The sequence below is a fragment of the Musca autumnalis genome, unplaced genomic scaffold, assembly GCF_047663935.1.
Source record: "Musca autumnalis isolate F117 unplaced genomic scaffold, ASM4766393v1 scaffold_1, whole genome shotgun sequence".
Classification (NCBI taxonomy): Eukaryota; Metazoa; Arthropoda; class Insecta; order Diptera; family Muscidae; genus Musca; species Musca autumnalis.
The window spans coordinates 142,171,648-142,198,637 of NW_027411644.1; the positions used below are offsets into that span (position 1 = coordinate 142,171,648).

Here is a 26,990-nt window from a genome sequence, read left to right on the forward strand (position 1 = left end):
CTTAGTACTGAAGCGTAGTGCAACATCCCGGATAGATCGAAACTATCACATTTTCTATATAGAAACAAAAAACGAAGATTTTTTAAATCTTCCGGATAAGAGCAACTTGGTTTTATTTCCCCAGAAGGACGCTACCGACCAGTAAATTCTTAACTCCCGGATAGGAGCCACTACTAAGTGTTTCTTTTACCTAAAAACTAAGAACTATTAAATCTCCCTGATATGAGCGACTTCGTTTTATTTCGCCAAAAGGGCGCTACCGACTACAAAGAATCTACAGGTTGTTTACAAATATTTATACATATTTACTCGTCAGTCCAGTAATAGGTGTGAGTGGGTTGTTTTATTCACGTTTTCTACTAATGAAAAAAGGAAGATACCAGTTTAAATTCAACACCAAAAATTTCACTTTGACCAGTAAAAAAATCGCGATTCAAGTTGACATTTTTAAGTGTTTTTTCGGTTTATTTATTTATTTACGATTATTCACGATTTTGCTTAGAAACCGCAAGTCCTTACGAAATGAGACTAAAGAAAATGTTGTAACTATAAAAACTCTCTACAAGATAGACTTTTATGATATCTTCGTAGTTTTTACAGTTATTGAGATACAGAAGTTCAAATTAGGACAATGGATTGGCTGTATTGCCTCCTTGTAAAACAATGTCATGTACGGTGCGCTTTAACCAACTTTGAATAAAAACCGCTTACACCAGGGAAGTTTTTGCGGATTTTGAAACTGCAATGTTTATAGGTGAGAAAAATACAAAAACAAAAAAAATCGCTGGATTTATTTTTTAATAAATCGCGATCAACGCTCACATTTTTAGGTTTCACGATCTTACTTGGAAACCACAAGTCGTATTGAAATGGGACTAAAGAAAATGTTATAGCAGTAAAAATTCTGTACAAGACTGGCTGAATGAAGTTTTCCTTGGTTTTACCATTTTTGAGATATAGTGGTTCAGATCAAACTTTCAGATTTTTTTCTTAGTTCTTTAGGATTTAGCTTGAAAACGGCAAGTCGTTTCGTAATGGGACTAAAGAATATGTTGTTGCTGTAAGAATATGTTGTTGCTTCTCTACAAGATTGGCTATCGTAATTTTTTTCTAGGTTGTACCGTTTTTGAGGTATATAAGTTTAAGTTGGGAAATTGCAGTCATGACATTGTTTTATAAGGAAGCGATACAGTCAATCCATTGTCCTAATTTGAACTTCCCCAGCAATAATTTGGATCCGGTAGTCATTACGTAACCCTTTACAAAGTAATGTAAACAAGCTTCTTTTCGCATTACAAGTAATCTGAAAAGTAATGGGTTACTTCTTAAAAAAATTTACAAGGTAAACCTACTTACTTTACTCCTCACTAAGTAATGACTATATGACTATAAATTCTACGGTTGTGTGTTCAACGCTCACCGTCGGCACGCGAGTTTTTTTTTAAATTAAAAAATAACATTTCGTGGTGCACATGTGTACTGCTCATTTAAGTTCTTAAGCAACCCTTAATATTCGTGTGCGTGACATAGTGTCTTTGGCTAGAAATCAGAGGGTTCGTGGGTTCAATTCGGGCAGACAGCCAAATAAAATAAAGTAAAAAAAAAGTAAGAAGTGTGATGAAATTAAAAACAAATTCTTTACATCAACTGTTCTAAAAATAGAATTTTTGTCACCTTACTTTGCAACTTCTAGTAGCCACAGAATAACTAGTTATTCTAGTGGTCATAAAATGACTACAAACTGAGTGCGACATGCCCTTGTAAAAATAATGGGGAAGAAAGGGGGTTTGAGAGTAGTTACGGCTGCCAAAAATCCCTTACGAAACCCAAGATTTTGGGAGGACTTTTTTTGCTGGGTCTATATCTCAATAACGGTAAAAACTACGAAAATATCAAAAAGCTCAATCTTGTAGAGAATTTTCATAGCTACAACATTTTCTTTAGTCTCATTTCGTAATGACTTGCGGTTTCCAAGCAAAATCGTAAAAACCGAAAAAACCCTTAAAAATGTCAACTTGAATCGCGATTTATTTAAAAAGCGCTCCGGCTTTTTAGTTTTTTGATTTTTCTCATCTATGAATATTGTAGTTTAGAATCCGCTAAAACTTCCCAGGTGTAAGCACCTTCCAACTAAATTTGATTCAAGAGCACTGTGCGTATGCTTATATGAACATGTGAAAAAAATAACTTCAAATATTTCTTCTCCTATCAGAAATACGTTTACAACTTTGATTTTCCTCAGGCTTACCGTACTTCTCTACAGTGGAATATACTTTTATACTTGAAGAAAATGGACAACCGAAAAGTGCATTTTGAACAATCAAAAAAATCAAAATATTAAATTCAATTCCCTCTAAAATAATTTTTCTGTATACATCAGCACCAATTGGAATATCTAATGGCCTACAGTCGAATAACTGTAGGTCAGCCAAACGAACATTTGTAAGACGCGAATATAATCCAGTACCGATGGGAGTTGTCGAAATTCTAGGAACTACTAAAGTCGTTAGTTCTATGCGAAACTAATTCTTGATTGAGGAACTAATATAGAATGAGCACATCTTGTTTTATCTCCATGAAACGGTCTGGTTAATTAGACCTGATATAGTTGCAGATGCAGATATAGTAACTTATTTACTTTAGAATGTTCACGTTTTGTCGTGAATTCGATTCCTCTAATATCCCGAAGACACGTAAGTATCAGAATACTTTCCAAAAGAAAAGCGTCTAAGTCTTTCCAAGAAGATAGGAACCATTTGTTTTTAAAATTTTGTTTCCACTACTGAACAGTGGTTGTGGGCAATGTTTGTATGCACACAAAAACCCCAATCATTGGAAATTCATAAATGTTCATAGCTGATATGCAACTATTTATTGCTCTTTGAAGGTTTGTTAATCCCGAGCATGCCTCTATATCGAGGACCGGAAGCTCGAATAATAACTTAAGTTGATTGTTATCAATAAACAATGCAGAAAATAGATCCATACACTTAGGCCATGAAAGAAAATCACCATTAAAATGTCAATATCACACGGTGGAAGGTTTAAGCTATGGAAAAGAGTAGCATTGTGTAAAGCGGATACTACAGCTGACGACCTCGTTTGCAAACTTTCGAAAAAATAGAACATTTCGCCAGAAATAGGAAATCCTGTTTGAGAAATATTAGTAGGACATTTTTCGGAGTCCATCTATTTTGCGATTGATCAGCGCAATACTGTTTATAAAGTCTTTTAATGCAACTTGATATTTACTTTCTCCCGAAGTAATGTCTTAAGGTACAGGCTTATCAACTGTTTTTAAATAATTTAGACATTCGACAAACATTTTTTTTTTACTTTTTTTCCACATTTCTCTTAATTCAGCAGCCTAAGTTTCCAGAATATAGTTATTCATATCTTCATATCGGAGGCAATTGAATTTGGAATCAAACGCAATGAGAGCATATGTAGCTCTGATGAAACAGTCTGGAGAAGTAACCAAGATTACGATGAAAAATCGGTGTGATGATTCTTAAAAAATGCAAAACTCAATATACATATGTATCAAAAAATACTCAACTTCATTTTTAATGTATCCAAAAATAAATAAATCTTTAAATCTCAAGATTTAAATTTGTAGCGGCCCGTTTATTCGACCTTATTTATAATTAGTAGTCTTATTATATGAGAACATAATTTTATTGCATTTTACTTAACATCATTACTATTTTACTTGCTTATGTTATTTTACATTTTATGTTAAATTTATGTTACGGAACTATAATGCAATTTTCACTCGAAGGAGCAACCGATAAATTACAATATACATATGTGCTTCTTCCTTCTTTTAACGAACAAGTTATTATCATTGTTATTTTATTACTCTCGCCAATACTTTCGTGTTCGCTCGTAATATAAAACTTAACGACAAATCAATTCATTTGTTACTCATTTAGTCCAATCAAATTAGACATTGTAATAGCAAAAATTCCCACAAATTTTGGTGGAGTGCTAGGGTTTGCCAGCAAATATTGTAGACAGAAAAATAATCTACAAGTTTGATCTTCATAATCTTTATCCTAGAAGAACCATTCTTGAGATATAGCGGATCTAAAAAACACATCTTTTATATGCACTTATAAGGGAAATACGCACGTATACAGATGAAACTGCTAAAATAACAGGAGTAACCGGGTCTGTCACCCAAAAATATATGTTTCCTTGAAGAGAGAAATTATAGCTACATTTAAAAAAAAAAAACAAGTAAGTACGTATCAGTCAGCTGTGCTGACGGAGAAATACCCTCAGCCACTGACCAAGAAAAAAACAACAAAACCAAACACAATAATTATGCCGTATATAAAATATATTGATTTGTTTGAGATCTTTATTGTGTAATATCAAGTTAAAGACTATATGTAAAGAGTAAAATAAATATTTCATAAGGGTTGACATAAGATTAATTCAAACTTCTATCAAACGCATGCATGTTGCATGGCGGATACAAACTTCAATACTCCTCCTCAACATGGACGTATTTTTACACTAAAAACAAAATAAACCAATTTATTTATTTCATATTCATAAGTTGTACAAAATATGTATGTTTCTGCTTTGACAATTTCTTCGTCATAATATCTGTCACCATCTCGCTTATTGGACAATACATCAATTGGATTTCGTCCTTCCGTACAACTTCTCTCACATGGTGGTATTTTATATCGATGTGCTTTGTGCGGTTGTGGTATACTGGATTCAACGCTAGCTTTATTGCTCCCTGGTTGTCCACGTTAAGTGTTACTGACATGTCGCTGAGTACACCTATCTCTGCTAACAGACGACGAATATATGTTGCTTCCTTCGATGCGTTCGACATTGACATGTATTCTGCCTCTGTTTTAATCAACTGCAACTGTTTGTTGTTTCTTTGACTCCCACGATACCAAACATTGACCAATATAAAAGAGATAACCGTTGTATGATTTTCTGTCGATCGAACTGCTGCCCCAGTCAGCATCAGCAAATCCTGTTATCTTCATCTCAGATCGTTTATATACTAAACATAAATCTTGTGATCCTTTCAGATATCTTGGTACGTGTTTACATCAAAATGTTCGTTGTGAGGATCTGAATTGAATTGAGACAATTTAGAAATAGTATGCATTATGTCTGGTCTCGTTGTTACAGACAAATACGTTAATGCACCTATAATGGACTGATACTCCTCCTTCTTCACATGTTTGCAATCACCTGAACAATTTTCCAAGAAACCGGTAGTAAGTGGGACGGACGCTGGTTTACTATCTGACATTCCATATTGTTGCAAAATGTGATTTATATAAATCTTCTGGCATATTCTAATTGAACCCAATTCTCCATCTCTAGTGACTTTCATTCACAAAAAATGACTGAGTACTCCTTTATCTGTCACTTCAAACTCTTCAGATAATTTTATCTTGAACTCTTCAATTTCCTCCTTGCCTTTACACGCAATAATACCGTTTAAATCTTTCTTATAGAGACATGGTTCGATGTCACATGCATTAAAACGAATTCGCCGAAGCACTCCATCAAGCCGTTCGTTCCAATTTCTACCTGATTGTTTCAGCCCATAAATAGCCTTGGTGGATTTTTTTCTATAAAACCCTCAGGTTGAACCATGTAAATTTCATCATTAAGTTTACTGTTGAGGTATGCGGTACTGATGTCTACTTGATGAACATAAATTTCTTGTTCCACAGCTACTGCTAATAACGTACGTACTGTTGCATATCGCACAACTGACGAGAAAGTCTCCTTATAGTCAACACCTTTGCAACCAAACGTGCCATGTACGTTTCAATGTTGCCGCCTTGGTCTCTTTTCAGAGCAAATACACACTTATTTCTAATCGGTTTCCAACCTGCTGGTAAATCGACCAAACTCCAAGTATCATTTTTCTTTAATTTCAGCTCCCATAGCTGTTTTCCAAGTACTTGCCTCTGCACAAGATGTTGCTTCATATACACTTTCAGGAATTTTGCTGTCGATAATTGTATACAATTGATTTTTAACTTTTCTCGGCCTGCCAATTTGTCCATTTCTTATTATTCGGCGTCTTCCCACACCATATTTTGGGTGTTGAATTTGATCGTCACTGCTTGTTTCTTCTTGCTCGTTGCTCTCTTCACTAGCCGTATCAAACTCATCAATTTCATCAGGATGTTCTGCCTGTTCATCATTGTTGTTGTCATTGCCGCCGAAACACAAACCATCATCGTTACTTTCATTGTTGATGTCATTGCCGCCGACGCACAAACCATCATCGTTACTTTCATTGTTGTTGTCATTGCCGCTGACCAGGGATGGAAAATTCAGTACAATAGTACTTTTTTCAGTACCATTTTACTATAAAAAGTACAGAAGTACCCCCGCGGCCAATTCAGTACCATTTCTAGAACAATTTCGATAGTTTGCCATCTCTAGGCTATAGTAATACGTGCAGTTAAATACCTTTAATAATAATTGTTCCACAAACATCCTAGAAGGCACAAGGGAGACTTCTCTCATATCAATGAGTGCACCCCGATTCATATTAGCTCATTGACATGGGACCTACAGTTTATCGCCGAGTCCGAACGGCGTGTCCTAAGACACCACTTGCAGAGAAGTTTTACATGGCTGAAATACTCAGGAAATGTCGCCAACATTACTGAGGGGTATTTTGCCACCGTTGAAAAATGTTCGATGTTATCGGAAATCTGGAGGTACCGTTGTATGGGGGCTATAACGAAACGTGAACCGATAGAGCCCATTTTCAATACCAAATATCCTATGAGTAATTCATTTAAATATTGCGAGCTGTATCTTGATTCCAACAGACAGACGACATGGTTATTTACTTTATAGGATTTCCGACAAATATTTCGATGTGTTACAAAGCCTTCGTCCACCCACTAAAAAAACATTCTAAAATGCCTGATGATCGGACTTAGCCACCAGTGAAACGTAGCATTATAGTGAATCGGTGGATTCCTAATTTTTCAATGTACCTCTTAGGTCATAACAGCACAACTCAAAACAGAATTAATTCAAATATCACTATAAAAAGAGCTTCGCCTTAATAAGGCAAAACAAAAAAAATATTTTTTTTATAAAAAAATAATAAAAAGTACCTTTTTAAAGAAAAAAAGTACCATTACTTTTTTAAATTTTTAATTTTCCATCCCTGCCTCTGACACACAAATCATCCACCTTTTTCTCGTCCGATGAAGTTAACACATACTCACTTACATCAATACGATCAACCGCTTGCTCGCTCTCGTTGCAACCACCACCACCAAGTTTGATCTCATCAAATATGACGTCACGTCATTCGACTACATTATGTGCATGCTTGTCATATAAGCGGTATGCCGTTCTTTGGTATTGTTGAAGTTACGAAGTTTTTTGTCAATTCACACACACACACACGGCCCGAATGCAACGAAAGAGCACACAAAAGAGAGTAAATGTTTTGATTTGTTTTTGTTTTGCAGCATGCGTGTATACAACCTTACTAACACACTGTCAAAAGTTGCTAATATTTAGAATTTTGTGTGCCCTCTTTTTGGTCGGCAGTGCTTTAGACCAGCGTCGCCCTTAATATTTCCATCAATACTACAGCATATGTGTATGCATTGGTGAAAAAAACAACAACCACATGATATTCATCGTTTGTTTATTTACACGTACACTGTACGTGAGAGAGAGAAGCAAATGCAAAAACAACTCAGTGGGCGCTCTCACTATACTTCTTTGCAAAGACAGCGCGTCTCTGCTTTAGACACATTAGAGTAACCAACCATAATGTATTGTTGTCCTCGAGTATCGAACTTTTTCTTCTGTTTTTTATTTAACGCAACTGCTACAGAACCAAATGTGCGTAAATGGTTAACGTTCGGTTTTTGTCCATACCAAACCTCGTATGGCGTAATATTCCCAAGAATGCTTGTTGGGCTTCTGTTTCGTAGATAAACAGCTGTGTTAATCGCCTCTGCCCACAATGACTATGGCACACCAGCGTGTAACATCATGGACCGCGCCATTTCAACCATTGTTCTGTTGGCTCGTTCTGCCACACCGTTCTGTTGAGGCGTGTACGGTGCCGTCAATTATCGCTGAATACCACATTCATTCAGAAACTCGTTAAATTCAAAATTAACGTATTCTTTGCCGTTGTCGCTGCGAAGAGTTTTTATCTTTTTTTCCTGTCTGTCGCTCTACTTGAGATTTGAACATCTTGAATTTCTCAAAAACCTCAGACTTATGCTTGAGAAAATATACGAAAATACGACGTGACTTGTCGTCTATAAATGTTAGAAAATACTTCGACCCACCAACAGAGTTAACATTTATTGGTCCGCACACGTCACTGTGCACCAGCTCTAATATTTCTGTCGTCTGAGTTGAACTTTCTTTCGGAAAGGGTAGTGTGTGTAGTTTGCTAATTATGCAAGTTCTACATTTTTCTTGAATTTCACCATTCGAAACTATCATGCCCTTTACCATCCCTTGCTTAGATAACATGTCGAGGCTCTTACCGTTGAGATGACCATACTGATGATGCCATTTGAAGTCTATAGCCAAAAGCTACTCTGAAACACCGTCAACCACAAACAGACCATTCTCCTTGTTGCTTTGAGGTAATTTACACGAGGAAACAATGTTTCCTCTAAAACGTGTGTTCCGTTTTGATTCTCATTCGTAATTGCATTTTCAGGGTTGCGCTGTTTAACAAGCGTACCTTTTGAACGGTAGACGTACGTTTTTACATAAAGTTACCAAAAATGATTATCTACATATTGTACATGAATATTCAAAAAACAATTCTTTGGAAAACTACAAAAACAGGTAAAAAGAAAGGGTTAATAATATAAATAACCATTCATGAACAATTCCGTAAAAAGTATGACACATGAGGGTAAAAAATACCTGTATTACCTGTCGTAAATTGTTAAAAAATGGGTATCAATTCATTAAGTAGTGAAATACCTTACTATAACAATTACAAGAAACATTTTTTTACAACACAAAATAAATAAATTATTATGAAATTATTATTTATTTCTTGCACATATCCATCCAAAAGTGCCTTTTGTACGTTTTTGTACAATCATTTCTACATTTGTTCCCAACACTGACCAATTTTGCGAATGAGAATCAAAACGGAACACACGTTTTAGATGAAACAAGGAAACATTGTTTCCTCGTGTAAATTACCTCTTTGAGTATGACGCTGTTGTTCTCTGTTATGTATGCAGCCGTGTTGTTAAACCAGCCAAGATCATCCATATACGTTAACGTATGTGAGAATAACAATCAGTCGTCGTTGAGCAGCCGACAAGTAAACATGTGCATGGATATACGCATAATTTTAGTGGGGACACTGAACAAAACCGCACACACCCGTCACATGTTTACTGGTCACATGTCTAGCAACCACTAAATGTTGATACACATTTTCTTGTGATTCTCTCACTACTTTACTCTCTTTTTTATTTTGAGCATCGATGTGTTAAACTTTTAACTGCTTTGCTAACAGAGATAAAATTTCCTTGCAACTCGGGAGAGAACAAAACGTTCCGGAGAATAACATCCTACTTGCTGGATTTCAATCGAACATCTCCCCTTCCAACATCAGTTATGAAGTTGTCTCCAGCCAAACTGATTTTCTCTTTGAAGTTTTCAAAACTAGCAAACATGTTCCGATTGTTACACATGTGTGCTGTGGCGCCTGAGTCGACAAACCATTGAGTTCTGTGCAAAGAATCAGTCAGCGCAAGCACAGAGAACGATTTTTGTTGTTCTTGTTTTTTATGTTCTTTCCTTTTGTCGCATTTGCTGGCGTAATGACCTACCATACCACAAACAAAGCATTTCCCCTTAAATTTTTACTTTTCTTTCTTGTGATGCGTTTTAATAGCAAATGCCTGTTGAGCGCTGTTGTCTTTTTAATTTTTTCTGCGTTCGCCATCCTCTAGGAGTTTTTGCTTCAACTCATTTAATGATGGCAAACTGTCCCCCGCTTCCATAGCAATCACGAAGTTTTCGAAATGTTGTGGCAGACTAGAAAGCAATATAATGCTCAGCAACTCTTCTTGCATTTCGATTCCAATCTCCGACAATTTCTCGGCAATTTCCGTGAATGTGTTTATATGCTTCGTCATATCGTCTGTGTCCATTGACAAATTGAGAAGTTTATTATACAGGGTTACCTTCCGTATTGGTCCTCGGGGTTTATAGACTTCTTCCAATGCCGTCCAAGCTTGACGCGATGTCTTACTGTTTTTGATGCAACTTAACTGTGATGCCTTAACACTTAGACAAATCGTAGCAAGTGCCTTTTCATCTTCCCACTCGAAATTTGCTTTAGCCTTAGCTTCTGCAATTGATTCCGCCTTTGTTGATCCGTTGACAATATGCCATTGTCCACTGTGTATCAATACACTTTTCATTTGGATCGCCCATGAATCATAATTACTTCCATCGAGTTTATCGATTTGATATAGAGATGAACTCATCCTTTCCACGATTCAATTTAAATTTCAATCAAAAAACACTTAAACTTTTTTCTATGTTAAGCACTCTGGGCGCATTACTTGTTTGAGATCTTTATTGTGTAATATCAAGTTGAATACTAAATGTACAGAGTAAAGTAAGTATTTCATAAGGGTTGAACATAAGATTAACTCAAACTTCTATCAAACACATACATGTTGCATGGCGGATACAAACTTCAATATGATTTTATATCACGCGTACCATAACTTGGGCTTATAACAAATCATTGACATATACCAAACATTTTTGGCAACAAAACTTCCTCATAAAGGACTCAAAATATTAAATTATGTTAAAATAAGTTAGTCGAATAATAACTTAAGTTGATTGTTTACGAGAATTCGTAAGTTATCCTACGTGTCCTTTAAAGCCCTCCATTGTAAATTTAAACAATATCGTTGCCTTCGCCAATAGTTTTATTCAGTAAGTGAGTAAGTGTTATCAATAAACAATGCAGAAAAAAGATCCATACACTTAGGCCATGAAAGAAAATCACCATTAAAATGTCGATATCACACGGTGGAAGGTTTAAATTATGGAAAACAGTAGCATTGTGTAAAGCGGATACTTCAGCTGACGACCTCGGTTGCAAACTTTCGAAAAAATAGAACATTTCGCCAGAACTAGGAAATCCTGTTTGAGAAATACTAGTAGGACATTTTTCGGAGTTCATCTAGTTTGCGATTGATCAGCGCAATACTGTTTATAAAGGCTTTTAAAGCTACTTGATATTTACTTTCTCCCGAAGTAATGTCTTAAGGTACAGGCTTATCAACTGTTTTTAAATAATTTGGACATTCGACAAACATTTTTTTTTACTTTTTTCCACATTTCTCTTAATTCAGCAGCCTAAGTTTCCAGAATATAGTTATTCATATCTTCATATCGGAGACAATTGAATTTGGAATCAAACGCAATGAGAGCATATGTAGCTCTGATGAAACAGTCTGGAGAAGTAACCAAGATTACGATGAAAAATCGGTGTGATGATTCTTAAAAAATTCAAAACTCAATATACATATGTATCAAAAAATACCCAACTTCATTTTTAATGTATCCAAAAATAAATAAATCTTTAAATCTCAAGATTTAAATTTGTAGCGGCCCGTTTATTCAACCTTATTTATAATTAGTAGTCTTATTATATGAGAACATAATTTTACTTAACATCATTACTATTTTACTTGCTCATGTTATTTTACATTTTATGTTAAATTTATGTTACGGAACTATAATGTAATTTTCACTCGAAGGAACAACCGATAAATTACTTTCTCATATGATTCTCCTACTATTAACGAACACGTTATTATCATTGTTATTTTATTACTCTCGCCAATACTTTCGTGTTCGCTCGTAATATAAAACTTAACGACAAATCAATTCATTTGTTATTCTTTTAGTCCAATCAAATTAGACATTGTAATAGCAAAAATTCCCACAAAGCTGAATTTTGGTGGAGTGCTAGGGTTTGCCAGCAAAAATTGTAGACAGAAAAATAATCTACAAGTTTGGTCTTCATAATCTTTATCCTAGAAGAACCATTCTTGAGATATAGCGGATCAAAAAACACATCTTTTATATGCACTTATAAGGGAAATACGCACGTATACAGATGAAACTGCTAAAATAACCGGAGTAACCGGGTCTGTCCCCCAAAAATATATGTTGCCTTGAAGAGAGAAATTATACCAACATATAAAAAAAAAACAAGTATGTATGTATCAGTCAGCTGTGCTGACGGAGAAATACCCTCAGCCACTGACCAAGAAAAAAAACAACAACAAAACCAAACACAATAATTATGCCGTATATAAAATATATTGATTTTATATCACGCGTACCGCAACGTGGGCTTATACCAAATCATTGACATACATATACCAAACATTTTTGGCAACCAAACTTCCTCATAAAGGACTCAAAATATAAAATTATGTTAAAATAAGTTTGAAAGAAATTTTTGAAAAAGTTGTAGAGTTATCTTGCGCAATATCCGACAGGGTTTTGAAGCTTTTGGACCATTATCTTAGGAAGTATTGACTTACTACGGAACAAAATGTATCATTGTAAATTAGGCTTCTCCAACAATCTACTGAAAAAGAGTCAAAAAGATGCGAGAGGAGCTCCTAAACTTCACTTTATCCGAATTTTTTGTGGGAGGTACTCGAAGGAGTGGACCGAAACAATCCATATTCCAACCTGATACATGACTGGATGAAATAATACGATGTGCAAAGCCTGCACCAATCAGAAATTCCATGCGAGGATTATCTTGCGACTTTGCCAATTTGGTTGGTGCCGTCAGGGTTTCTTGGAGCTTATAGGCCAATATCTCAGGAAGTATGCACTTCCGCAAGAACAAAATTGTACCGTCATAAAAAATTTTACCGTCAAGGAAAACTTACTGAAAAAAATGCAAAACCATCCTAGAGGAGCCCTTAAACTTCACTTTATCCGAATTTTGTATGGGAGGTACCCGAAGGAGTGGACAGATATAGTTCATATTCATATTCGAACCATCTATATCTGGAAGGAATAATACGATGTGCATAGTTTTGACCTGCCTTCGAGAGTTATCATTCAGACCATTTTACAGAAAAATTTTGAACTTTTGTGGGGGAGGTACCAGAAGGAGTGGACTGATATGGCCCATCTTCGAACTTAAACTAAGTTTGGACAAAATATTACGATACCCATAATTTGGTTCGAGAGTTATCGTGCGCACAAGCCAGACAGACAGACATTTTTCGTATCAAAGTGTATATACCCTTCTAGCCTAAAGGCTGAGGCTATAAAAATTCCAACAAAATCCTAACGTAGAGTAATTCCATGTTAGAGTAATTTAATGCAAAAATATCCCATTTAACCACATGTGTAATCGACAGCCCAACAGGAACGACCCCCAACGAAAACTCTCCGATTTTTTTGAACTTTTATCAAAAGCTAGGGTTTGTTGCGCTGTTTACGGAAATGTATAATTTTCATGGGCGGCGGTTCGCCGGTTATTTGGCCCGAAAGGCCAGATTAATAAAAATAGGTAAAAAACTTTTTAAGTTAAACGGTTTTATGTTAAACATACATTGAAATGTATGTTTTTTTAAGATAAATGTACTAAAAACCAAAAAATAATAAAATAGATACAGTCGTGGGAATTATAAACATATGCATAGACTAGACTAAAATAAAACCGTGGGGCACGTCAATTGTCTACAATCGTTGATTAAAATGTTTGTTTTGTAATGTTACACTATAATTAGGAAGTTGTTCAACCGACAACGATGGACGTGTGATAAGTAGGGCTAGAATGTGCCCCACGGTTTTATTTTAGTCTAGTCTATGCATATGTTTATAATTCCCACGACTGTATCTATTTTATTATTTTTTGGTTTTTAGTACATTTATCTTAAAGGGATGGGGACGTTTACGACGTTACTTTTAATGGCAAACCCGAGGTTTCCAACAAATTTCAGCTTTGTGGAAATTTTTGTCATTCTCCCCTTAATCATAGTAACCCTGACCAACAAAACTGACAGTCATCGAGGTAGGTTATGTTAATATCAAGCTTAACTGAATAATCTCTAGATAATACGTTATATATTATATTTCAAACATTTTTAGCTAAACATAAGTTTTTATTTGCTAGAAAATTGACCCAACAGAACGTTGACTGTCAGTTTTGAATGACTGCCGCTTTTTACGAATTTCTATTCTGACTGGACTATTCTACTCAATTCTGTTTCGGTAATATCAAACTTTAGCTGAATAATTACTTCCCTAATCTGTATACGCATAGAAAAAACAAAAGTATGAATTTTTTACTAATTCCGTTCATAATTTTTTTTTGTCCATTATTTGAACGCACCTCTTTTAAAGTGAATGGACAAATTTGTGTATTTATGTACACAATACTATTCTTGCAAAAGTATGAATGCTTTTCTAAAATACAAAAATAAATTTTCTAGCTTCCCCTACATTCACCATTATTTTTTTTCTGGCAATACGAGGGGAGTTCGGCAACTTCTTAGCCTAGCACAAAAAGCGCGGTATAAACAGAAAAAAGTTAAGTATTTTGGAAACTTCCATCTCTGTTATGAACAAATGTTAAATTTTGTTTCGATCTGGCAACTCCTTCATATAGAAAGAGGTGTTCAAAATAAAACGCATCCGCAATTTTTTTACAATGGAAAAATTAGAAATGCGTGCTGTCATTAAATATTTACATAAAAAAGGTTTATCGGGACAAGAAATTCATAATGATATGGTGAATGTGTTAGGTGAAAGTGCTCCTTCATATGCAACAGTAAAAAATTGCGTTGCTGAATTTAAACGTGGTCGTACAAGCATTGAAGATGAACCACGTAGTGGACGTCCAAAAACAGAAACAACAACAGAAATTGCAGCCAAAGTGCATGATATGGTATTTAATGATCGACGAATAATAGTGCGTGAAGTTGCTAGTATCATGGGCATCTCAAATGATCGAGTCCATTTAATTTTGCATGAAGAACTACGGATGAAAAAGCTTTCTGCAAGATGTGTGCCGCATTTGTTAACAGTCGATCAAAAATGCATAAGAATGAACATTTCTCAAGCTTGTTTGGATCGTTTTAAGCGAAATAAAATGGATTTTAAGCGTCGTTTCATAACTGTTGATGAGACATGGATCCACCACTATACTCCAGAGACAAAAGAACAATCCAAACAATGGGCTGAAGCCGGAGGAAGTGCCCCAACGAAGGCAAAAACAGTTCAATCGGCTGGTAAGGTTATGGCAACGGTTTTTTGGGACTTCAAAGGTATTTTATTGATTGACTATCTGCAAAAGGGTAAAACAATTAATTCAGAGTACTATTGCAACCTTGTGGATCAATTAAATTTACAAATTCGAGAAAAACGTCCTGGCTTACAACACAAAAAATTAATTTTTCATCAAGACAACGTTTTAAGCGAAATAAAATGGATTTTAAGCGTCGTTTCATAACTGTTGATGAGACATGGATCCACCACTATACTCCAGACACAAAAGAACAATCCAAACAATAGGCTGAAGCCGGAGGAAGTGCCCCAACGAAGGCAAAAACAATTCAATCGGCTGGTAAGGTTATGGCAACGGATTTTTGGGACTTCAAAGGTATTTTATTAATTGACTATCTGCAAAAGGGTAAAACAATAAATTCAGAGTACTATTGCAACCTTTTGGATCAATTAAATTTACAAATTCGAGAAAAACGTCCTGGCTTACAACACAAAAATAATTTTTCATCAAGACAACGCACCAGCGCACAAGAGTGTTTTAACAATGGATAAAATCAACGAAATAAAGTACGAGTTGCTTGACCACCCACCTTATTCTCCTGATTTAGCTCCCAGTGACGTTTACTTGTTCCCAAATCTAAAAAAATTCCTTGCTGGCAAGCGTTTTACCTCAAATGAAGATGCAATTACAGTTGTAAACCACTATTTTGAAGACCTAGAGGAAAACTATTTTAATCAAGGGATAGAATTGCTAGAAAAGCGTTGGATGAAGTTTCAGGAGATTATATTGAAAAATAAAAATATTTTTGAAAAACTAACTATTCTCTTTCATTGATAGGCTAAGAAGTTTCCGAACCGCCCTCGTAACTGGTTTTTGTGCTTTGCCTATAAAGATGTTGTGGTTTTGCTTTTTGTCTTTCCTCCCCTCCATCGTATCTACACGCACATTGACTCCGTGCCAACAAAGCACAACAGCCTAAACAACCACCACTACCAAACTAATAAACCAAACAGGTTTGTTGTCAGAAAACACTCACTATATCAATATATATATATATATATATATATATATATATATATATATATATATTATTTCGCATATACAATTTTTTGAATTTCTTTAATATATATGCAACATCTAATAACTCAAGCTAGTGCTGATGGACTCAATATGTACATATTGTACATATGGTTCACATTGTTCTGATTTACAAGATACATAATTCATTAGGGAAAATCAATTAGAAGAGAAACGTTTAAAAAACAATACTTACAAAATTAAATAAACCAAGTAAAAAAGTATCAGTCAGCTTCGCCGACAGAGATATATCATCAGCCTGTGTATATTGAAACTAAAAATTTTATTCTTTCGGAAACACATGTTGAAGAAAGTAAAAAAGAAATGTACGAAAACAAATTTCAAAATTTCTAAACATATTGGAGATCTGCCAGTAGGAACAGTACTAGGGGGAGATGTATTGGGGGAGAGGTATATGGAGTGCGAAATGGTCTAGAAAGAAATGGGGTTAAACATGACATACTTCAGTGTGAGTTTAACAGTTGTCGTTTTGAGATATTACCGGTGTATCTGAGAGGAGCTAATTGGGAAGATTTCGAAAAACTGAAACGGGGTGCGGAGAACAATGGAAATATGAAAATCGCTATGGGTGATCACAATATTCGGATAGGAGAGTAACAAGAATTGCCACAAGAACTCCCATACAACTTCTATTCCACAAGATATTCATATGACAAAAACATTAATGCAAATTTTTGGAGTTTTGTGATAATAGTGGTCTGATTGTTTTAAACGGAAGAACACAAGGAGATGAAGAAGGTAGATTCACATTTACAAATAAAAAGGTTAACTCAGTGATAGACCTATTTTCGGTATCGCTGTAAATGCTAAGCTATGTAAAATCTCTTCGAGTTGAAGATCAAATCTGGTCGGATCATTTTCCATTAGTCTTAACTTTGCATCTACCTAGCAGAAATCTGTCGTTGCCTAGAAATTTCAAACTTCCGCACAAAACTAAAATGGAAAGAGACAAACAAAGAGCTATACCAAACATCACTAAATCAAAACCTTTCAGTTTTACTATCCGCCTTCCAGCTTACCGATTTAATTACAGCGATAATTCAGTCGTATCCGAAAGATACAAAATCCGATACGAATTGTTTTAAGAACAAATGGTTCGACTACGAGAGCTTAAAACATAGAAAAAAGACAATGGGTATGCCCAGAAAACTAAGAAAATCGGAAAATCAGTATGATAGAAACGCTTACGTAGAGCAGAAGAAATTCTATGACCAATTAAATCAAAGAAGGTTTCTTACTACAAAAACATGGAGCAACAACTTGACTCTATCACTGATAGCAAATCTTGGTGGGCACTAGCGAAAGCAATCAAGCATGTAGATCAAGATATTAGCAGTGACATACCTGTAGAAAGTCTCAAGAATTACTTAAAAGGTCTTCTAAATCCGATAAGTATTACTGCACAGATCCTTTATGCTCCGAATTACATTACTAATCCAATTCTGGATAGAGAATTCACTCTTGATGGAATAAAAGACCAATTGAAAAAGGTGCGCAGATATGGGGTAACTCATATTACAACTACGGTGAGAAACTGTGTCGGTTCATTATAAAGAAAATGCTACACCTTATGAACCGGGATATATATACACACACTCCCTTCATATCCAGTACTTGGCAAAAGTTCTATTCGATTTAAGTAATACCCGGCTACCATATATACTTCCCCAAAAACTTGCCAACAAAAATCTGGCTTGGTTCAAGGATCATGCAGACCAATTATCAATATTTAACATTGATAATAGCAATATATTGAGGAACAAAACATACTGGATGGAATCAGGTCACAGACTTCTCATAGAAATTAGATCAAAAGCCTATAACACTTTTCCTTAAAACGCAAGCCAAAGTGAGAATCGTATATATAGATACCTTGATCCCAATATCGGAGCCATGTACTGTAATGAAAAATATTATGAAGACCAAATTTCTATGATAATGAAAGCTAGAGGTGACCTTTTCTGGCTAAACTTTAAGAAATATAGGACGCCGGAGGAGCAAAAGTGCTCGTTGTGCAACCTGGGTGAAGCGGAAACAATTTCGCATTTCATAGGACGATGTCTTGTTTTGAATAGTACTCGTATGAAATACTTCAATATGACTTCATTGTCTCAAAATGAGATTATTAATATTTTAAATTGTAGTGAAGATTTTTGCTGGTCTCGATTCATTGCAATCATTGCAATATAGAAAACAAGTGAGAAAAGGCTATAGTCGGTACTGGGCCGACTATGTGATACCCTACACCACTACCTCTGTGCATAATCTTTTCACTAGAAAACATTTCTTTTAGGGAGATACGAAAGTTTTCACCTATCTGGCTTTTATACCAAATGACTTAAGGCGAACAGAACCAAAATAATTAATATTTAATTTTATATTGGATTTCTATCGACATCACCAACATCAATATTCTTCTATCTCTGTGAGAAAATTTCGTGATGATCCGATCAAAATTCCGACTTGTAGGGTGATTGCAGAAAAAGTGGAAAAAAGGGATGTATTACCGATTATTGCGATATCTCTATTATTTGACCACCTACGCCAACCTACTTTGCATAATTTTAAAGATGGGATTTTCTACTTTCTTAGTCGGGCTTTGCTTTTAGATGGTCCCCAGCCAAAGGTGTGATATGCGTTATTATAACTAAAATCGCAAAAATGAAAAGTTGGGTTCTATTAGCGACTATTGCGATATCTTCGTTGTGTGACCGCCTACGACAACCTACGTTACATCGTTTCAAAGGCGATATTTTCTACTTTCATTGCCAAGTTTTTCTTTTTATATACCCCTTATAGACGCTGAGATATTTGCTATGGAATAAAATGTAGACATTTTCTCCAAATAACTTTTTTGCTCATTTCGACCCGTAATTATTATCCGACCATCACCAAAATCAATAGGCTTCTTCCCCTCCGGGATCCCCATCAACACCCAACATTTCGTGACGATCCGATCAAAATTGCGGCCTGTAGCGTGATTTCGAAAAAAGGGAAAAATGGGATGTATTACCGACTATTGCAATATCTTCGTTATTTGGTCACCTATGCCGACCTAGTTTGCATCGTTGTAAAGATGGGATCTTCTACATTCATAGTCAGGCTTTGCTTTTGAAAAGTCCTTAACCAAAGCTGTGATATTCGTCATTATAATTAAAATCGCAAGAATGAAAATTTGGGTTTTATTTGCCACTATTGTAATATCTCCGTTGTTTGATCACCTACGAGAACTTACTTTACACCATTAGAAAAGTGATATTTTTACTACTTTTATTCTCAGGTCTTGCTTTTTGTATACCCCATATAGAAGCTGAGATATTCGCTTTGGAAAAAAACGTTGTCTTTTTATCCACATAAGTTTTTTGCCCATTCCGACCCCTGAACATTATCCGACCATCACCAAAATCAATAGGCTTCTTCCCATCTGAGACCCTCATCAACACCCAAAATTTCGTGACGATCCGATCAAAATTGCGACCTGTAGCGTGATTACAAGGTTTAGATGGACAGACGGACGGACGGACTGACGGACGGACACACATGGCCAGATCGACTCAGCTCTTCGAGACATTCATTTTGGTATATATAAGTATGGGTCTACGACCATTATTTCGATGCGTTACAAACTTTTTGGGCAAAACCAACTTATAATACCCTCCCGACATAGTGGTGTAGGGTATAAATACTCATTGATGAATTCAATAATAAGATGAAGTAATATACTTAATACTCAATTTCCGGCAGACGGTTTTACAAAAACCATGCTGTAAGTTTCTTTATTTGTATAAAACTCTGTAAAATCTAAATATCTTTTATAACGTTATCAGAAAATAAAGAAAATTGAATTGAATTGAAAATTGAACTAAAAATGTTGGGCGTATGAACCGACAAAAATGTTAATTAGGATTAAAAATCAAATGTTTTGCGGAGGAGATACTTAAAGGGATGGATCGACATAGACAATTATGGAAGTGGATCTCCACTCCCTTCAAGAGTTACCGTACGAACAATTTTTCCGAACATTTTTGAACTTTTGTGGGGGAGGTACCTGAAGTAGTGGACCGATATGGCTTATCTTCGATCTTAAACTATGTTTGGACAAAATATTAGTAATGCCAAATTTTGGACCGAAACGGCAGATCCGTTTGATTGATCTTGCGCTCCAACCACTACACACTGTGGCATAGGCGTTTTTTTGCAACAGTCATGCTATTTTCTCGGGAAGTATGGACTTGCCCCTGATGAAAGTTGTGTCAAAGCGATTCAAGACCAGGTCATTAACTGAACTTATCCGAAATTTTGTGTGGGAGGTACCCGAAGGAGTAGACCGATTAAGTCCATATTGGAACCTCATCTAAGTCTAGTAGACATTTCACAATATGCAAAGTGTGGACCAAATTGGTTACACTCTTCAAAAGTTATCGTACGTACAATTTTTCCGAACATTTTTGAACTTTTGTGGGGGAGGTACCTGAAGTAGTGGACCGATATAACCCATCTTCGAACTTAAACTAAGCTTGGACAAAATATTACGAAAGCCAAATTTTGGATCGAATCAGTTGATCCATTCGAGAGTTATCGTGCGCTCCAGCCAGACAGACAGGCGGACGGACGTGGCTAAATCGACTCCAAATTGCCTGAAACACATTTCGTCCAAACATACTTGGGGTCTAAAACCATTATTTCGATGAGGCACATTTTTCCCATATGAAAGTGTATATAGCCTCGTTAGCATAAATGCTAAGGGTATAAAAAACTAATTTCAAAATAAAAAAAAAAAACAAAATTTTATAGAAAAAATAATTTTTTTTTGATTGCTTTTGATTGCTGGCGTATTTCCCCAATGGCTTAACATCATTTATTACCCTCTATTACAGAGAGTAATGTTTTTCAAAACGAACTGACAGTGTTGCAAAATTTTACTGATCGCCACCAATATAACGATTTCATCCCGGCGAAGGGAATTATCAATTGGCTTTTCAGCTTTTTGAAATGACCGAACTCTTTAAGTGTCTAGTATTCTCAAATAAATGAGAATCACACTCACTTTTCGGCTTTTCCAAAAAACATCAGAACAAAAATATTTGCAAGCAACTATCAGCACGTATCAACTAAGAACTCATTGATTTCTGTAAGTTGAAAAACATCATCACAGTTGCCTGTGAGTGATTGTTATTGGAATTTTGAATTTTTTACAAACTCCCTTGCGCGTGCCATTCGTTGTTTTGTTTTGTTTATTGCTGAAGATTCAATTTCATTTGATTGTTAAGCTGGAGTATTCCCCCAATGGCATAACTTCATTTATTACCAGCTTAAGCAATCAAATGAGATTGAATTTTCTTTTATTAAAATTATAACTCGTTAAAATCACGATATTTAATTGATTTTTCACAAAAACACGAACCGCAAAAATTATTTTACACCAAACAATAAGGAAGGTTATTCGTACGATGTCGTTCTTCGAGTACGGACGTGTTTTAAGCCGCTCGCGAAGAAATAATATAAACATAGTAGGTGAAAATGAAAAAATAATAATTAAGCGATTGGACGCTTCAAAACATATTTGTTGGCTTACGCCAAAGAAAATAAAAATATAAATTTATTTTAAGCTGAGTTCTACAGAAAATAATCAATACTTAGTGGTAGTGAGACAAATAGAAAAAAAATAAATCAAAAAATACCAGGTGTTTGACCTTATGGAACGTACACTTAGAAGTGGCAATGGGAAAAATGCTTACACTACAATAATAGCAGCACTGGAAAGCTCTGCCGCAACCAATCAAACAAGACGTCGTGATGACAGCGCCTATTTAACAGCTAAACCTACTATCCGCTCATACTCGTGTTCTCCGAAGTTGTTAAACATGACACCGACCAATATTAATGCCATTGAACCTGCCGAAAAAAAAAAAACAAAAGCTGACGGCCACAGCGAACCCGGAAAAACTGTTTCTACCTCTGAAACTGCAACAACTACAATAACAGAAACGAATGCAAAACAAGAAATACAAACTGGTATGGATAGATATATTACAGTGACTAAGCGAACAGCAAGTTCAAGGTCACCAAGAAAGGAACCCGACCCAAAAATGGCAAGAAGCCAAGTTGAAAGCAACCGCTTCTCAATATTGAGTACTACCGAGGAGCCTGAAAATTAAAATCAACCAGCAAGAATACAGAAACCGCCTCCAATATATCTACGTAAGCAAGCATCGAATTCAGTGGTCAACTCACTTTAAAAAACTTTGGGTAGAGGTAACTTTTACGTTAGGTCATTGAGAAAAGGAAATCTGAATGAAACAAAAATCCAGACCTATACTGAGGAAAATTATAAAAAACTTGTGAGTTTTCTAGATTTGGAGCATCCTATATATAATTTAAGATTCCTGTGTGAACACTGGATTACTGTCGAAGAACCATTAAAACGCAAAGGGCCACCGCAATGTACCAACTGCCAAGAATTTGGACACACGAAAACATACTGCAAACTACCATCTGTCTGCGTCAGATGTGGGGATATCCACAAATCCGCCAATTCCCACATCCAAAAGATGTACCCAGTTACAAGAAATTTGTAACTGTGGAGAAAACCACACTGCTAATTACAGAGGATGCACTGTGTTTAAACATGTCAAAAAAAAACTACCATTGCAAACAGGAAGCCAATCCCGATTGAAATTAAACCCGTTTGAAATTAACCCAAAACAATCTATCCCGATAGAATTCAACCCACAACAAACATCATTTCCAGCTATTAACACAAGAGGAGCGTCCCAAGAAAATGCTCCTCCTACTATCAAAAATAACGCAACTATTACAAATATATTCCATAAAAACAATCAACCCACACCCAATCATAATACAGTTGAAACAGCTATCGAAAAGCTTGTAGACACAATGAATTCATTCATGATGAACATTCAAAGCATGATGCAAGTAATGATGCGAAAGCAAAGCATCTTAGTGTAAATTGGCACAGGCAACTGTGATGATGTTTTTCAACTTACATAACTCGACGAGTTCTTAGTTGATACGTGCTTATAGTTGTTTGCAAATATTTTTGTTCTGATGTTTTTTGGAAAAGTCGAAAAGTGAGTGTGATTCTCATTTATTTGAGAATACTAGACACTTAAAGAGTTCGGTTTTTCGCTAAAAAAGGCATCATTTCAAAAAGCTGAAAAGCCAATTGATAATTCCCTTCGCCGGGATGAAATCATGAAATTGGTAGCGATCAGTAAAATTTTGCAACACTGTCAGTTCGTTTTGAAAAACATTACTCTCTGTAATAGAGGGTAATAAATGAAGTTAAGTCATTGGGGGAATACTCCAGCTAAAGCAATCAAATGAGATTGAATCTTCAACAATAAACAAAACAAATTAAAAAATTAATTTATAAAAAATATAAACAGAGATTACACTGTGAATAATCCTCATTCGATACGACTGAAGACATGTCATCTCACAAATAAGCTAAAGCAACAGTGAACAAAGATATAACGCTAATTCCTGATGGTTTGCAGGTTCTCTGGCAAAAACTTCATCACGCCATATCGCAGAAGTTCGACTCACGGCGGATCTGTCCTTCGGGGTTCTTAATATACTCACCAAGGCCTTTTTTCCCAACAGGAATTTTCCGTGCCCCAGACTTTCACCTCCATTTTGTTGCACAGTGTTATTTTAAAATGAATGAATTGGTTCATATTTTGCAAAAGAGAATAGACATATATCCCATGTTTATGTTTCATTCAAAAAACAGGAATTTTCCGTGCACCAGACTTTCAGTTTTAATCGATGTAAATGCTTATAATGATGTCCAGCTGGTCATGGAAATGATTTTTATTCTTTCTATTCTGATCGAGCTGCGAATCAATAAAGTTGGTAAATTGGAAAATGTTTGGTTTTATTTGGCGCAAAACTAATAATACGCAAGTAATGATGCGAAACCAAAGCATCTTAGTGTAAATTGGCACAGGCAACTGTGATGATGTTTTTCAACTTACAGAAGTCGACGAGTTCTTAGTTAATACGTGCTGATAGTTGTTTGCAAATATTTTTGTTCTGATGTTTTTTGGAAAAGCCGAAAAGTGAGTGTGATTCTCATTTATTTGAGAATACTAGACAATTAAAGAGTTCGGTCATTTCAAAAAGCTGAAAAGCCAATTGATAGTTCCCTTCTCCGGGATGAAATCATGAAATTGGTAGCGATCAGTAAAATTTTGCAACACTGTCAGTTCGTTTTGAAAAACATTACTCTCTGTAATAGAGGGTAATAAATGAAGTTAAGCCATTGGGGGAATACTCCAGCTTAAGCAATCAAATTAGATTGAATCTTCAACAATAAACAAAACAAACGAAAAAATAAATTTATAAAAAATATAAACAGAGATTACACTGTGAACTCAAATTTTGGGACAAAATCGATTAGTTGTCAATGAGAGCCGTTCCTAAAATTTTCTGAGCGACATTTTTGCAGAACATTTCGAAGCTGAAAAACGTCATCTTGTGGTACTTTTATAGCGGCTCTTATATAATAAAGGACGAAAAGGACATTGAAGGAAGCGAGTTAGAACGTCGAAGTGCTCTACGAAAATAATCCTCATTCGATTCGACTGAAGACATGTCATCTCACAAATAAGCTAAAGCAACAGTGAACAAAGATATAACGCTAATTCCTGATGGTTTACAGGTTATCTGGCAAAAACTTCATCACGCCATATCGCAGAAGTTCGACTCACGGCGGATCTGTCCTTCGGGGTTCTGAATATACTCACCAAGGCCTTTTTTCCCCAACAGGAATATTCCGTGCCCCAGACTTTCACCTCCATTTTGTTGCACAGTGTTATTTTAAAATGAATGAATTGGTTCATATTTTGCAAAAGAGAATAGACATATATCCCATGTTTATGTTTCATTCAAAAAAACAGGAATTTTCCGTGCACCACACTTTCACCTCCATTTTGTTGCACAGTGTTATTTTAAAATCAATGAATTAGTTCATATTTTGCAAAAGAGAATAGACATATATCCCATGTTTATGTTTCATTCAAAAAAGAAACCAGTATTTATTGATTAATGAATTAGGTTCATACAATGTAAAAATCTGAACATTGGAAACAATTTTTGAACACTATTCATAAATTGAATAAATTTGTTTTTTTTTTCTGTGTAATACTTTATGTATTGTATTTCAAAAATTTTTAGACAAACACAAGTTTTTATTTGGTGGAAAATTGGCCCAACAGTACGATGACTGTCAGTTTTGAATGATGGCGTGTAGCCCGCTTTATACGAATTTCTATTTTGACTGGACTATTTTACTCAATTCAATCTCGTATACCCAATAACTATGCAGATTGGATATGATTGCAACTAATAGTGACTCAATATTATGTAGTAGATAAGTTTTAATCGATGTAAATGCTTCTAATGATGTCCAGCTGGTCATGGAACTGATTTTTATTCTTTCTATTCTGATCGAGCTGCGAATCAATAAAGTTGGTAAATTGGAAAATGTTTGATTTTATTTGGCGGAAAACCAATAATATATAAAACATAATTTTCTCTAGGACTTTGGAAGCTTGAGGCTACAATTGCAAAGAAAAGACTGATGACAAATACTGCTTGACTTATTCTGTCCCAGTATAAATACCCTGTAGGAATCATGGGGTCATGTGGCGACATGTAATCACTTTGTCTACTATTAAGGTGTGAACAGAATGAAATACGCCGCTTTTTTCACGCTCAGTTTCATGTCATAGATTAAAGGCCAAGTACTACCTAATTCAAATGCTGTCTAATTAATTTGAATTAAGTAGTACTTTGCCTTTAGTCTTTTATATGAAACTGAGCGTGGTAAAGCGGCGTATTTCATTGTGTTTCTACCTTTGTCAACATGTTGTCAACAATTGATACTTTTACCTTAATAAGAAGAAGCGTTGTTTACATTGACAGCTGATAGCCAAACGAAGCATCTTCTTAGATTTTTTCATTTTCTTAATTGTTTTTTTTTTTCAACTACGTGTTTACTATTGAATCTTTCATTGAATGAAAATTACAATAAGTATTAAAATCTTAAACTAAATATATTTATTGAAGAGATGTATTTATTGAAGAAACGGGCTTACAAATTGGAGAAATAATTTGTAAGCACGTTTTATTTATTTCATTCCTCATATGCTGAGAGTATCCCTAAGTTTTAGACGGCTGTGTCCTTCGAATAGTAATAGCTGGCGAGCAAGATTATTTGAGTGTGTGCGTAGTTTGGCTTTATAGTATTGGCAGTACTTCTTGATTTCTTCTTCAACTGTTTGCACGTTGAGGTCTTTATGTAAATTTGAGTTTCTTATGTACCATGGAGCATCTGAAATCATACGAAGAATATTCGACTGTCTTCTTTGTAATTTACTTAAATTTGAGGCAATTCCTGCACCCCAGAGTTGGATTCCGTACGACAAAATTGGTTTTATTGTTGTTTTATATAAAAGTACTTTGTATGTTAAGTCGAGGGTAGATCGTTGTCCAATAAGCCACTGGATTTGAAAGCATTTTAACTTCATTTGTGTTAATTTTGATT

The 26,990-nt window shown here is 35.3% G+C and overlaps 1 protein-coding gene across 4 annotated transcripts in view; it reads right to left on the reverse strand.

Annotated features, from left to right (window-relative positions):
* The window catches only part of tw (Protein O-mannosyl-transferase 2), a 420,790-nt gene that overhangs the window by 13,095 nt on the left and 380,705 nt on the right, over positions 1-26,990 (reverse strand). The gene's annotated exons all lie outside the window — the stretch shown is intronic.